This window comes from Mya arenaria, chromosome 11 (assembly GCF_026914265.1).
Source record: "Mya arenaria isolate MELC-2E11 chromosome 11, ASM2691426v1".
Classification (NCBI taxonomy): domain Eukaryota; kingdom Metazoa; phylum Mollusca; class Bivalvia; order Myida; family Myidae; genus Mya; species Mya arenaria.
The window spans coordinates 71,095,678-71,109,222 of NC_069132.1; the positions used below are offsets into that span (position 1 = coordinate 71,095,678).

At 36.3% G+C, this 13,545-nt stretch overlaps 1 protein-coding gene and 1 long non-coding RNA gene across 6 annotated transcripts in view; one reads left to right on the forward strand and one right to left on the reverse strand.

The window, feature by feature from the left end:
• Positions 1-13,545, forward strand: part of LOC128207366 (papilin-like) — a 172,263-nt gene that overhangs the window by 94,322 nt on the left and 64,396 nt on the right. The gene's annotated exons all lie outside the window — the stretch shown is intronic.
• LOC128207369 (uncharacterized) lies at positions 5,774-6,735 on the reverse strand. The gene is made up of 2 exons (XR_008256690.1): positions 6,637-6,735; positions 5,774-6,192 (listed from the first exon to the last, which is right to left on the reverse strand). It is a non-coding gene; the product is annotated as an uncharacterized LOC128207369 (long non-coding RNA).

Below are 13,545 nucleotides of genomic sequence, written 5' to 3' on the forward strand. Positions count from 1 at the left end.
AACATTGTTTCTCTTGCTCCAACAGATATAGCATACCCATGGTATGTTGTTTGTCGAGTCTTATGCTCCCCCTTTGTATGTTGCAACTTATGCTCCCCCTTGGTATGTTGTATTTTATGCTCCCCCTCTATATATTGTATCTTATGCTGTCCCTTGGTATGTTATATCTTATGCTGTCCCTTGGTATGTTCTATCTTATGCTCCCACTTGGTATGTTGTATCTTATGCTCCCCCTTGGTATGTTGTATCTTATGCTGTCCCTTGGTATGTTGTACCTTATGCTATCCAATGGTATGTTGTATTTTATGTCCCCCCTTGGTATGTTGTATCTTATGCTGTCCCTTGGTTTGTTGTATCTTATGCCCCCCTTGGTATGTTGTATCTTATGCTCCCCCTTGGTATGTTGTATCTTATGCCCTCCCTTGGTATGTTGTATCTTATGCTCCCCCTTGGTATGTTATATCTTATGCTCCCCCTTGGTATATTGTATCTTATGCTCCCCTTTGGTATGTTGTATCTTATGCTCCCCTTGGAATGTTGTATCTTATGCTCCCCCTTGGTATGTTGTCTCTTATGTTCCCCCTTTGTTTGTTGTATCTTATGCTGTCTCTTGGTATGTTGTATCTTATGCTGTCTCTTGGTATGTTGTATCTTATGCTCTCTCTTGGTATGTTGTATCTTATGCTCCCCCTTGGTATGTTGTATCATATACTGTCCCTTGATATGTTGTATCTTATGCTGTCCCTTGGTATGTTGTATCTTATGCTCCCCTGGTATGTTGAATCTTATGCTCCCGTGGTACGTTGTATATTATGCTCTGCCTTGGTATGATGTATCTTATGCTCTGCCTTAGTATGTTGTATCTCATGCCCCCCTTGGTATGTTGTATCTTATGCTGTCCCTTGGTATGTTGTATCTTATGCTGTCTCTTGGTATGTTGTATCTTATGCTCTCTCTTGGTATGTTGTATCTTATGCTCTCTCTTGGTATGTTGTATCTTTTGCTCCCCCTTGGTATGTTGTATCGTATACTGTCCCTTGATATGTTGTATCTTATGCTGTCCCTTGGTATGTTGTATCTTATGCTCCCCTGGTATGTTGAATCTTATGCTCCCGTGGTACGTTGTATATTATGCTCTGCCTTTGTATGATGTATCTTATGCTCTGCCTTAGTATGTTGTATCTCATGCCCCCCCTTGGTATGTTGTATCTTATGCTGTCCCTTGGTATGTTGTATCTTATGCTCCACCTTGGTATGTTGTATCTTATGCCCCACTTGGTATGTTGTATTTCTAGCTCTCCCTTGGTATGTTGAACCTTATGATGTCTGTTGGCACTTTTTCTCATCCCCTTTTACCTTACATCCACTACTTACACACTTTTCTCACCCCCTGATATATCACATTCACTAGTTACACACTTTTCTCACCCCCTGATATCACCCAATCACTACCTACACACTTTTCTCACCCCCTGATATCTCACATTCCAGACTTACAGACTTCTCACCCCCTGATATAGCTGATTCACTACTTTCACACTTTTGGCACCCTCATTTATCTCCCATTCACTACTTTCACACTTTTCTCAGCCCCTGATAGCTCCCATTTGCTACTTTCACACTTATCACACCCCTTTAGATCTCCCATTTACTACTTTCACACTTTTCGCAGCCCCTGATATCTCCCATTCACTACTTACACACTTTTCTCACCCCCTTAGATCTCCCATTTACTTTTTTCACAATTTTTGCAGCCCCTGATATCTCCCATTCACTACTTACAATCTTTTTGCACACCCTGATATCTCCCATTCACTACTTTCACACTTTTCGCACCCCCTGATATCTCCCATTCACTACTTACACATTTTTCTCACCCACTTATATTCACACTTTTCTCACCCCCTGATATCTCCCAATTGCTACTTTCACACTATTCGCACCCTCAGTTATCTCCCATTCACTACTTACACATCTTTCTCACCCCCTCATATCTCCCATTCACTACTTACACATCTTTCTCACCCCCTTATATCTCCCATTTACTACTTTCACACTTTTTTCGCAGCCCCTTATATATCCCATTCACTACTTTGACACTTTTCTCACCCCCTGATATCTCCCATTCATGACTTACACACTTTTCTCACTCCCTTACACCTATCATCCTCGATGGCAACATTTTGCTCACCCCCTGATATCTCCCACAATCATCTTGGGTTGAAGCTAATGTTTCTCCATCCTATTTGGAAGATCTTTATTAGATCTCATTGCTGTGAGCTGGTTTGAAAACAGATAAAATGCCTGGTCTTTTGTCTTTAAATGCTGCATTTAGTTACATGAATATGAATGTGCTAAATGCATGTCAAAACTATTTGAGGCGATTAAGTGGAAATATCTGATGACTAAATGGGGGTATCTTTGTTGAGATTTTAACCAGATTATTGCACACAATATCAGTCATCCATGATATAAATGGGTTGGATTTCAAATAGGTTATGAAATCACTTCACTTACAATCATAACAAATCTGGGTGTTTTATTGCCTGTTAAATTAGCCTGCAGTTTCTTTCAAATGTGCAGGAAGTGAAGCATGGTGATTGGAAGCAGCCATTAAAATACACAATCATACACTGGATCACAGAGCACAAATGGCTCAAACAATTGCTTACATTGTTGTGGTGGAAGTTCAAAGAGGCAGTCAAACCTAAAAGATTATTTTACAGAATAAAATGAAAGTACATTCAATGGCATTGATATGGATAAGATTTTTAAGTCTGTTTTCAATGAAAACCAGGTTTTGAAGAAATGTATGTGGTTGGCCTGACAGGTGGGCGTCAAACTGGTTGTTTCCACTAGGTTCGACATATAGTGATGAAATTTTGTATATAGGAAGCTCATAATTACTTGAGTCAGGTTTGACATAAATAATGAAACTTGAAATGTAGCAAGCTTACATACAGATGTACCCTTGGCTGTAGTTGACAGCATGAAGATAAATGTTTGTATTTGGGGGTGGTGGGGTGAAGGTTGATGTACTGTCTTTAATGGATTAAATGCTTTCCACTCCAAGAATTGAATTTTGAATTGGGGATAATGAACAGGGGTGTAACTTTGTAATGTAGAAAGCTTTTGTGTACCTAAGATATGTGTCAGTGTTTTTGCCAAGAAGCGTCAGCAAAGTTAATTACATTTGTACCCAACTGATTGCACCTTGCAATGTGTAAATCTGTAAATAATTGTACTGATTCCTTACTAATGAAGAGATGATTTTTTTTGTCAAATAACAGAATGTGTTATATAATTATGTTGAATGTTAAGTCTGTTTCTCTGAGCTTTTAATTTCATTAGAGAGCAATTAGAGCAATTATCATACCAAACCATTGATTCTCCCCAAACATTCACCAGCAGATTTTGTTGGCAAACTTGGAGCTATAGAGTACTGTTTATTATATGTAAGTTATGAATAGTGAAATAATGAGGAAACATGTGTTTGTATTGTCCTTGATGTCTTTGATTCTGATGTAAGTATTGTATGTATCTGTAATGTATGGGGTCCATATACAATAGAGCTGTCATTATATGCACCTTCAATGTTTGGGGTATGGGGTCCAATATATTGGAGCTGTCATTGTATAAACCTTCAATTTTTGGGGTTTAGGGTCAATATAAAAAATTATATTGGAGCCGACATGATGTCATCTGACTCCTGACATTTGAACTGGAGTTTATTCCATTACCATCAATAATAAGTTTACAATGATGTATACTATTTCACAAGGAATGCAATAGTAACAGAATCTTTTCCATTAGAATTGTTTAATATGCTAAAAAGCTAATATGTTTCTTAAGACCTTCACTTTAATTAAAGTCTTGAGCTGTGTGTGGTTGAAATTGAATCCACTTTGTCAACCATATTTAAGTTATTGCCCCTTTTTTGACTTGTAAAAGAGCTGATTTCATCACACATGTTGTTGGATTAAATTTCACACATTGTTACTATTGGCGTTAAAAACCTGCTTCACTGCACAAAATTACAAGAAGGACTTAATTCCAAACCATTTTCATATACAAGCCTTGTGTCCAAGCAGCATCTTGGTAAATTTCTAAAGTAATGCTTTCACCCTCTTTTAAACAGAAATAATTGTTAAAGTGCAAAACAAGTGTCAGAGGTAGCATCATATATGTTTTTCCAATAATAATATTTTTCCAAGAATCAAATGATTGATTGATCTTCGGCTAAACAAGGCACAGAAAGCTTAAATATGGTGAACTTATTCTTCCTTTACATTACCATGCATATACTAGACATTTCTCTCATCTTGAATTACATTACTCTGCACATGTTTAATATTTCAGTCATCTCAAATACATTACCCTGCACATACTATAAATTTCTCTCATCTTGAATTACATTACCCTGCACATGCTAGACATTTCTGTCATCTCCAATACTTTACCCTGCACATACTATAAATTTATCTCATCTCCAATTACATTACCCTGCACATACTATAAATTTATCTCATCTTGAATTACATTACCCTGCACATGCTAGACATTTTTTTTCATCTTGAATTACATAACCCTGCACATACTAGACATTTCTGTGATCTTGAATTGCATTACCCTGCACATATTAGACATTTCTGTCATCTTAATTACATAACCCTGCACATACTAGACATTTATGTCATCTCAAATACATTACCCTGCACATACTAGACATTTCTGTCATCTCAAATACATTACCCTGCACACATTTAATATTTCTGTCATCTCAATTACATTACCATGCACACACTAGACATTTCTGTCATCTTGAATTACATTACCCTACACATACTAGACATTTCTGTCATCTTGAATTACATTACCCTACACACACTAGACATGTCTGTCATCTTGAATTACATTACCCTACACATACTAGACATTTCTCTCATCTTGAATTACATAACCCCGCACATACTAGACATTTTTGTCATCATGAATTACATAACCCTGCACATACTAGACTTTTCTGTCATCTCAAATACATTACCCTGCACATACTAGACATTTCTTTCATCTTGAATTACATTACCCTGCACATACTAGACATTTCTGTCTTCTCAAATACATTACCCTGCACATACTAAATATTTCTGTCATCTCAATTACATTACCCTGCACATACTAGACATTTCTTTCATCTTGAATTACATTACCCTGCACATACTAGACATTTCTGTCATCTCAAATACATTACCCTGCACACACTAAATATTTCTGTCATCTCAGTTACATTACCCTGCACACACTAGACATTTCTGTCATCTTGAATTACATTACCCTACACATACTAGACATTTCTGTCATCTTGAATTACATTACACTACACATACTAGACATTTCTCTAATCTTAAATTACATAACCCTGCACATACTAGACATTTTTGTCATCATGAATTACATAACCCTGCACATACTAGACTTTTCTGTCATCTCAAATACATTACCCTGCACATACTAGACATTTCTTTCATCTTGAATTACATTACCATGCACATACTAGACATTTCTGTCATCTCAAATACATTACCCTGCACATACTAGACATTTCTTTCATCTTGAATTACATTACCCTGCACATACTATTCATTTCTTTCATCTTGAATCAGACTTCCCGAAAGTTGAAAAAAAGTGGCAGACATTAGGTCTGACAAGACATAAAAATCTGTCAGACCGAAAGAAAATCTGTCAGACCAAAACAAGAGGAACAAAAACGAAGTAATAACATTGCTTTATTCATCAATAGCAGCTTACTTCTAAATAAAGGCTTTATTGTATGTCTCTTATGAAAATCATCAGTCTGTTAAAATTCAAAAGTTCATCTGGATATTCAAAACACTCCTCATCAATAACGGGGTTAAAGTCCTGTTTGTCAGGAAGAGTGTTAAATCGCAATTTCAAGAGCCTGATGTAAGGACTTTCAAGCACACGATTTACAGAATCCTGTGTTATCTCAGTATCAGACACGTGTGAAAATTCTGAGGCAAGGTCTTTTATATCCTGCTGGAATCCCTGCTCAAAAACTCTAAAGACTTTTTCAGTGTTGGACAAGGTGACAACCTCCTGTGATGCCAATGGTTCTGGTGTAGTCTGTTCGATTATATGGGCAGGCACATCTACTGATAATCTAGACTCTGCCTAAAAGTACAAAATTTATCATGGTCAGTGGATGTACAAATAAACTTTTATCAACATTTTTTTTCACAAATAAAATGCCTTTTACAACATGCCAAATATTTTATAACTGTGGTGAATTTTGATTAAACTTTGATAGCTTATATTATGGATTTGTTTTTTTGTACAGAATAAATCATTTTTTAAATTTTTAAAGGTAGAGCTATTTTTTAAAGATAGAAGTAACAATTGCGTGTCCATAGCCTTCTGTGGATGGAATGTTATATTTCTGGAGGTTTGAGTTTCACCATCATCATCGCAGGTTATTTATTACTTGCTTTTCTTTGTCAATAATGAGTCATTTCCTTTTTCTTTGCAATTTCACTAAAGAATTCTTTCATGACATTTCGTTTTATACTCATTTTCCTTTCAGAGCATTCATCGATTGATAATATTCTCTTTATTTACCTAGCATTCGTAAAATGTTAGAGAAGCCATGTTGGATGCGCAAATGACTGACAGTATGTAACATGCGCGACCATTGGTTATTCTAAGGGCACTGTGCCGAAAGCAACCAATGAAAACACGTGTAACGTTTTCTTTGGCGCTCATGCTAAAACCCGGTCACCGGGAATGAAAAATAGCCGGACAGTCGGACCGATTTTTGTTCAGAAATCGTCGGACCTGATCAAAATTTGCCGGACATATCCGTCGGACCGACGGCTTTCGGGAATTTGTTGAATTACATTACCCTGCACATACTAGATATTTCTCTCATCTTGAATTACATTACCCTGCACATAGTAGACATTTTTGTCATCTCAATTACATTACTCTGCACATACAAGGCACTTCTCTCATCTCTAATTACATTACCCTGCACATACAAGACATTTCTGTCATCTCGAATACATTACCCTGCATAACTAGACATTTGTCTCATCTTAATTTACATTACCCTGCACATGTTAGACTTTTTTCTTATCTTTAATTACATTACCCTGCACATGCTTAACATTTCTCTCATCTCGAATACATTACCCTGCACATATAGGACATTTTTCTCATCTCAAATTACATTACCCTGGACATGTAAGACATTTCTCTCATCTTGAATTGCATTACCCTGCACATGTTAGACATTTCTCTCATTTCCATTTACATTACCCTGCACATGTAAGACAATTTTTCTCTCATGTTGAATTACATTACCCTGCACATGCTAGACATTTCTCTCTTATTGATTTACATTACCCTGCACTTGTTAGACATTTCTTTCATATTGATTTACATTACCCTGCACATGTTAGACATTTCTCTCTTATTGAATTGCATTACCCTGCACATGTTAGACATTTCTCTCTTATTGATTTACATTACCCTGCACATGTTAGACATTTCTCTCTTATTGATTTACATTACCCTGCACATATTAGACTTTTCTCTCATATGTACTGAACATGTTGTACATGCCATTTGTTCTCCAGAAATGACAAGCTGTACATTGAGGACAGGCAAGGTCTGGGATTTTTTGCCATGTTATGCACATATTTATCATTGTTGGTTACTTCTATCTTGGCATGAAGAGTTCGCATTATTTAGAAGTATGTTGTTACAACTGTGTTTCATAACAATCAAGCTGTCAGCAGTGGTGTACAGTGTTGATACCTTGCTTTATAATTACCATACTTGTTACCTTCCTGAATCAGGCATCAGTCAAGCTATTTCGGTCATTTTTGTTCCTTTTAAAAACATTGGACAAGTACTGAGGATGAAATGAAACTTTGGGAGCTGTTGTTGTTGCATATCCCCTTGATTTGCAGGAAAACAAGGAAAGAGACTGAATTCCTTTTTTGTCTACAGTAGTATTAAAGTAGAGTTGAGGTAAAGCGTGGGTTGTTGCCTGTACATTATGTCATAACTAGATGGTGAATTTATAAACTAGAAGTATCCTTTCAGGCATATAACATTAAGTAAAGTGTCATGTCTCATAAAAACAGTTCTGATAAAAAACAGTGGTGTGGTTGTCAAAAGTCATTAGTTAAACATGTATACCCATGCAGGCAATAAAAGCATTTAGTAGAATTATGTTTCTTTGATATATTTTTGTGGTATTTTTAACTACATGCCATGTCTAATAGAGAAATTAATGTCATTCTAGTTCTTTTTACAGGCAGGGTGTATGTTTTTGCTGTGCTATTGTTATTCTGAAGCTAAAACTATGTTTTAGGAAACACTATTAGCTATGTCTGTCAATTGGTTTGAGTGTCATCTGCTTGTCTGACATGAAAAAAGCTGGATGTTGATTCTAAAAAAAAAAAATTTGCTGAAGATTATGCTTATTTGTTTTATCAAAATGTACTGGTACTGTATTTTAGTATTTTAGACATCAGAGAAAACTTTATAGAACAATAGCCAAGATTTTTCCAAGTCCAAAATCATGCTAAAATCTTTGATTTTTCATAAAGTTATGTGACTCTTTTACAACTCAGTTCAGTTCCAATACAGTGCTAAAGCTCCTCTGACAAATACAACTTTGCCCTAGAGCAGTGTTGTGTCTCTTTGATAAATACAACTTGAACCCGCTATAGACTGCTGTGCTTTGCCTCTCTTCAAAATACAACTTGGACCTAGAGCAGTGCTTTGCCTTGCATAGAAATACAGCTTGGCCCCTGTACATCGCTGTGCCTCTCTGTGACAACTTCGTCCCAGGACAGTGCTGTGCCATGCTTATAAAAACAAATTGCTCCTGCTTCATCGCTGTGCGTTTCTGATAAATACAACTTGGTCCCAGGACAGTGCTGTGCCTTGCTTATAAATACAAATTGTTCCTGCTTCATTGCTGTGTCTCTGATAAATACAACTTGGTCCAGGTACAGTGCTGTTCCTTGCTTATAAATCTGACTTGGTTACGGTACAGTGCTGTGATTTGCCTATCGATACAACTTGGTCCAGGTACAATGCCATGCTAATTATACAAATTTGACCTGGTAAAGTTCTGTGCTTTGCTTAAAGATACAACTTGATCACCCTTTAGTGCTGTGCCTCTTTGATAAATATAACTTCATCCTGAAACAGTGCCATGCTGCACAAAATACAACTTGGTCCCAGTACATCACTGTGTCTCTCTCATAAATACAACAGTGTCCAGGTATTACCACTGCTTGTCAACAAGAATGAAATGGTACACAAGAACCAGCCTGGTCAGTCCCCTCTACTATGCCATGTGGGCTGCTCTAGAGTGGCGAGCATCTGGCTTTTGCTGCTTGTTCTCTAAAAGTCAACTGCCACAAAAGGGCTGCTCTTTGCAGAACTAACATTTTGCTGATGTTCTAGGTAATGTAGCTCCAGGCATGTTACTAGTGCCTTCTTGTGGCACTTGTACTTTGGGCATTTAATGACATATTGCTATGATGCTGCGCACAGGTGTAAGTCATAACAAAAAAAAAACATTGTAGTATATCAATGACATACTTGAATCATCAGAAATTGTGTCAAACTTATTAATCGTGAAACCGATCTATAATTATTGATGTGTAGCATTAAATGATCTAACCCCCCTCAATAAGTTTTTAATAAAGTAATCAGCTATATTAATTCATAGCTTCACTGTCTGTCACACACCTGACATAATTGAAGTTTTTAATAGGAGCCCTAAGTAATTTTATGCATGTATGATTTATCAGAGGGGAGATCAATTTGTATCTAACCTCTTTTAAATTGTCCATGTCTAATGATGTAGACATGATTGTGACGTGACAGTAGCATGCAGTAGCTGTCATAATGGTGAACTATCACCCTGTGGCAAAACTAATATATTATTTAACTGTTTAATCTGATATGCATTAATGGGATACATTTTATTAAAAATGAAGTAGGGGAGCAAACTCTGCCAGGCCTAAATGACATGCTCTGTTGTAAAATTGTGTAATCAGGAGTAACTTCCCTTGGCTGATATATGTCTGCTGGCAACATGTACTCCAGTGTTAGTGACATGTTGTGTAAATTTTGTGCCATTTGAGAAATATAAAAAAGTTCCTATGCAACTGTCTCTTAGTTTTATGAACAACTCTAGCAGTCCTCTGTGACAAAGCAATGACAATGTTTGTACCAAACAGATGAAACATAGTTGAACATTTTTATCTCTGCCCTTTCATAGGTGCCTAGTTCGGGAGAGAAACTTGCAGATGTACATGGTTGTAAACAGAATAAGTGTAAAGTTGTTGTTGAATTTAACAGTTTTTTCCAAAATTTCACTTTAAACTTACTTGTAGGCTGGCTGATACTAGATTAAATCACTTTCCACATGCTATTGTACATGTACGTCATACTGAACCTGTGATAGGGACATGTGCACATTAGTGGGTTTAGTTAGGGTGTGTGTGTGCACCTGGCACAAGCGCCCCCAAGTTGTTCAATTTTATCATTTTAATGTCATAAATGGAGAAAATATATGAATAGGTCACTCCAGAAGTCACCATTTCAGGCTAAAATGTAATATAATTATCATGTTGTTTTTTTAGGGGGCACAAATCCAATATTAATTGTGTCCCCAAAGTTGCGCCTTTTCTAATGCCAAATCCTGGATGCGCCCATGCATGTGTAAATTCTAATGACATTATAAGTGTCTTCCATGGCCGAGAGTGTAAGATAGGTTCATCCCAACTGGAACATAGGGTGCTTTTGCGGAAACAAGGTTTACCGAATTTCCATGGAACACCCTGCGTGAGGGTTAGGATGAACCTGTCTTACACTCTCTTCCATGGTAGATGCTTTTTCTCCCTCTTTAGTTAAACAAATTGCAGTAAAAATGAATTTTTTCGCTGGAACTCTTTTGTGTGTAGTGAAAATAAATGTGTATATATATATATATATATATATATATATATATGTTATAATTTGTGGTTGTCATGGATATGCGCGCAGTGATTAATAGTAAAATAGTTCTATGAAAAGTTCTGAGGAAAGTGCAGCATTATTTATTGAATGGGGTGTGAAAACTTTTTGATGGTGCCATTTAAAGTGAGAAATAATTCATTGGGATTTCAAATATTGCCACAAGACCAAGGTTTCCATGATGCTACAGATGACATTCTTCAACAAGGGAGGTGATTGTGTGATGACAATAGAAAAGGAGTTCCATAAGGGTTCTTGTTTTATCTTTGCCCGTGGGCAAGATTATAAGTATCTTCCATGGCCGAGAGTGTAAGATAGGTTTATTCCGACCCGAGCGTAGGGTGTTTTGCGGAAACAAGGTTTACCAAGTTCCCGCAAAACACCATGCGCGAGGGTCGGGATGAACCTATCTTACACGAGCGGCTATGGTAGATGCTTTTTCTCCCACCTCAGTTAAACAAAATTAAGCAAAAATGTATTTTTTTGCTGGAACTCTTTTGTGCTTAGTGAAAATAATTGCGTAAGGATATGCGACAATTCGTGGTTGTCATGGATATTCGCGCAGTGATTTAGAGTATGTAAATGGTCTGATCGGTCTTAAATAGTTCTAAGAAGAGAAAAGCATTATTTCTTGAAAGGTGTGTGAAAACTGTTTTCTGGTGACATTTGAAGCGAGAAATAATTAACTAGCGTTCTAAATATTGCCACAAGACAAGGTTTCCATGATGCGCTACAGACGACAGTCTTCAACAAGGGAGGTAATTACAATGTGGTGACCATAAAAAGAAGTTCCATACGGGCATTTTATCTTCGCCCGTGGGCAAGATAAGTATTTCTAGCATGGTTAAATTAATTGATCTACTTATCTGAGGTGGGAGAAAAGAATTTCTAGCATGGTAAAATTTTAGATCTACTTATCTGAGGGGGGGGAGAAAAAAGTATCTCACATACCTGTACTCTCAGACGATATGAATAACAACCATTCATTTAATACACAATTTACAATTGGTCTGCTACCTAAATTGCCAATTTTTGATGTCATTATCTTTCAAAATTTGTTAGGAAAATAATGATCTTTTTAGAGACAGGGTGGGTTACCATTAGGGTAAGTCCAGGTTAGGGTTTTGGTTGGGATTAGGATTATAATACAGGAATACAAATACTGGAGGACAAATTGTAAAAAAGCTCCCATAATTTTCGTTATAATGGCTATGTTGATTTGTATTAAGAACGCTTTAATGATAACAGAAGTAATTACCATTTATCATTTTGAAAGTCAAACTTTGCAAAGAGATGTTATCAAATAATGATGGTTAAGATGGTTATCTTTGATATCAAGATTTGAGATTTCACAAGGGCAAATAACAATATGCATTTAGAGTGTAATATGATAAGAGTTATTTCCCTTAATAATGAATGGGATTTTTCAATCAAATAGCTGTCTCTGCTGTTGTTTATTTATTATCTTTGTCATAGAAATCAGTGCATGGTGTTTTTCTTTTAAACAATATGCCAACCAAGTTTTGTAAAATAATTTTCCCATTTGGCATGGGGCACATGTAGAGCGTTCAGTGGTGTAGCTAAATATAGGCCTTGTAGGCCTGGGCCTACAACTTTTTTTGGAAAATGACAGAATTTAATAACCCCAAAATTCAATAAAAACTAATAGCTACTCACAATTTGAACAACTCAAATTTTGTTTTATTTTAAACAAAGCAAACTTGGTGTTTATTTAAACTGTGTGCAGAGTGTACTGCTTGATTGTATTGTAATCTTTGCAAATACAGTTAAGTGTGTGTAATGTGCATATATATAAAAGTCCTCAAACTCACATAGAATTATCGGGCCTACAAGTTTTTTAGGCCTTAGCTACGCCCATGGCTTTAGGCCTTATCTACGCCCATGGCTTTAGGCCTTAGCTACGCCCATGGCTTTAGGCCTTAGCTATGCCCATGGCTTTAGGCCTTAGCTACGCCCATGGCTTTAAAGCAACTTGTTAACAGATGAAAAAGTCACCAACCAAAATTCAAATGACCATTTTTATGTTTAGTATTATTGTTGGCCTTAAAATTACTCTACTAATTTAAAAATGTATTCCATATCACGCCAATTTTTTGTTGCACACACAGTATTACTATCAGGACTTCTAAAAACTGACAATTTGCCGATTGGACCAATTTTGACCTTGTTCAGTATCAGAAAATGCCTTAAAAATTGGTAAATTTGTTAATTTTATTTTCAATTTCAGTCCAAAACCGTTAAGTCAGTAAAAAGCGTAGAAATTGTGATAGTTATACACAAACAGTGTTTGTCGTTTACACATACTCAAATACCAGACATTTTTGAGGAAGATATGTGGGATAACTTCTGTGGTTACGGTCTGTGTTAATTGACTTCGTTGTTTTTATTTAATCAAAGATATGTCGAATTCCCAACTTTTTCTCAAGTAAACAATTGTCACACTTTTGTAATGAAGATTTT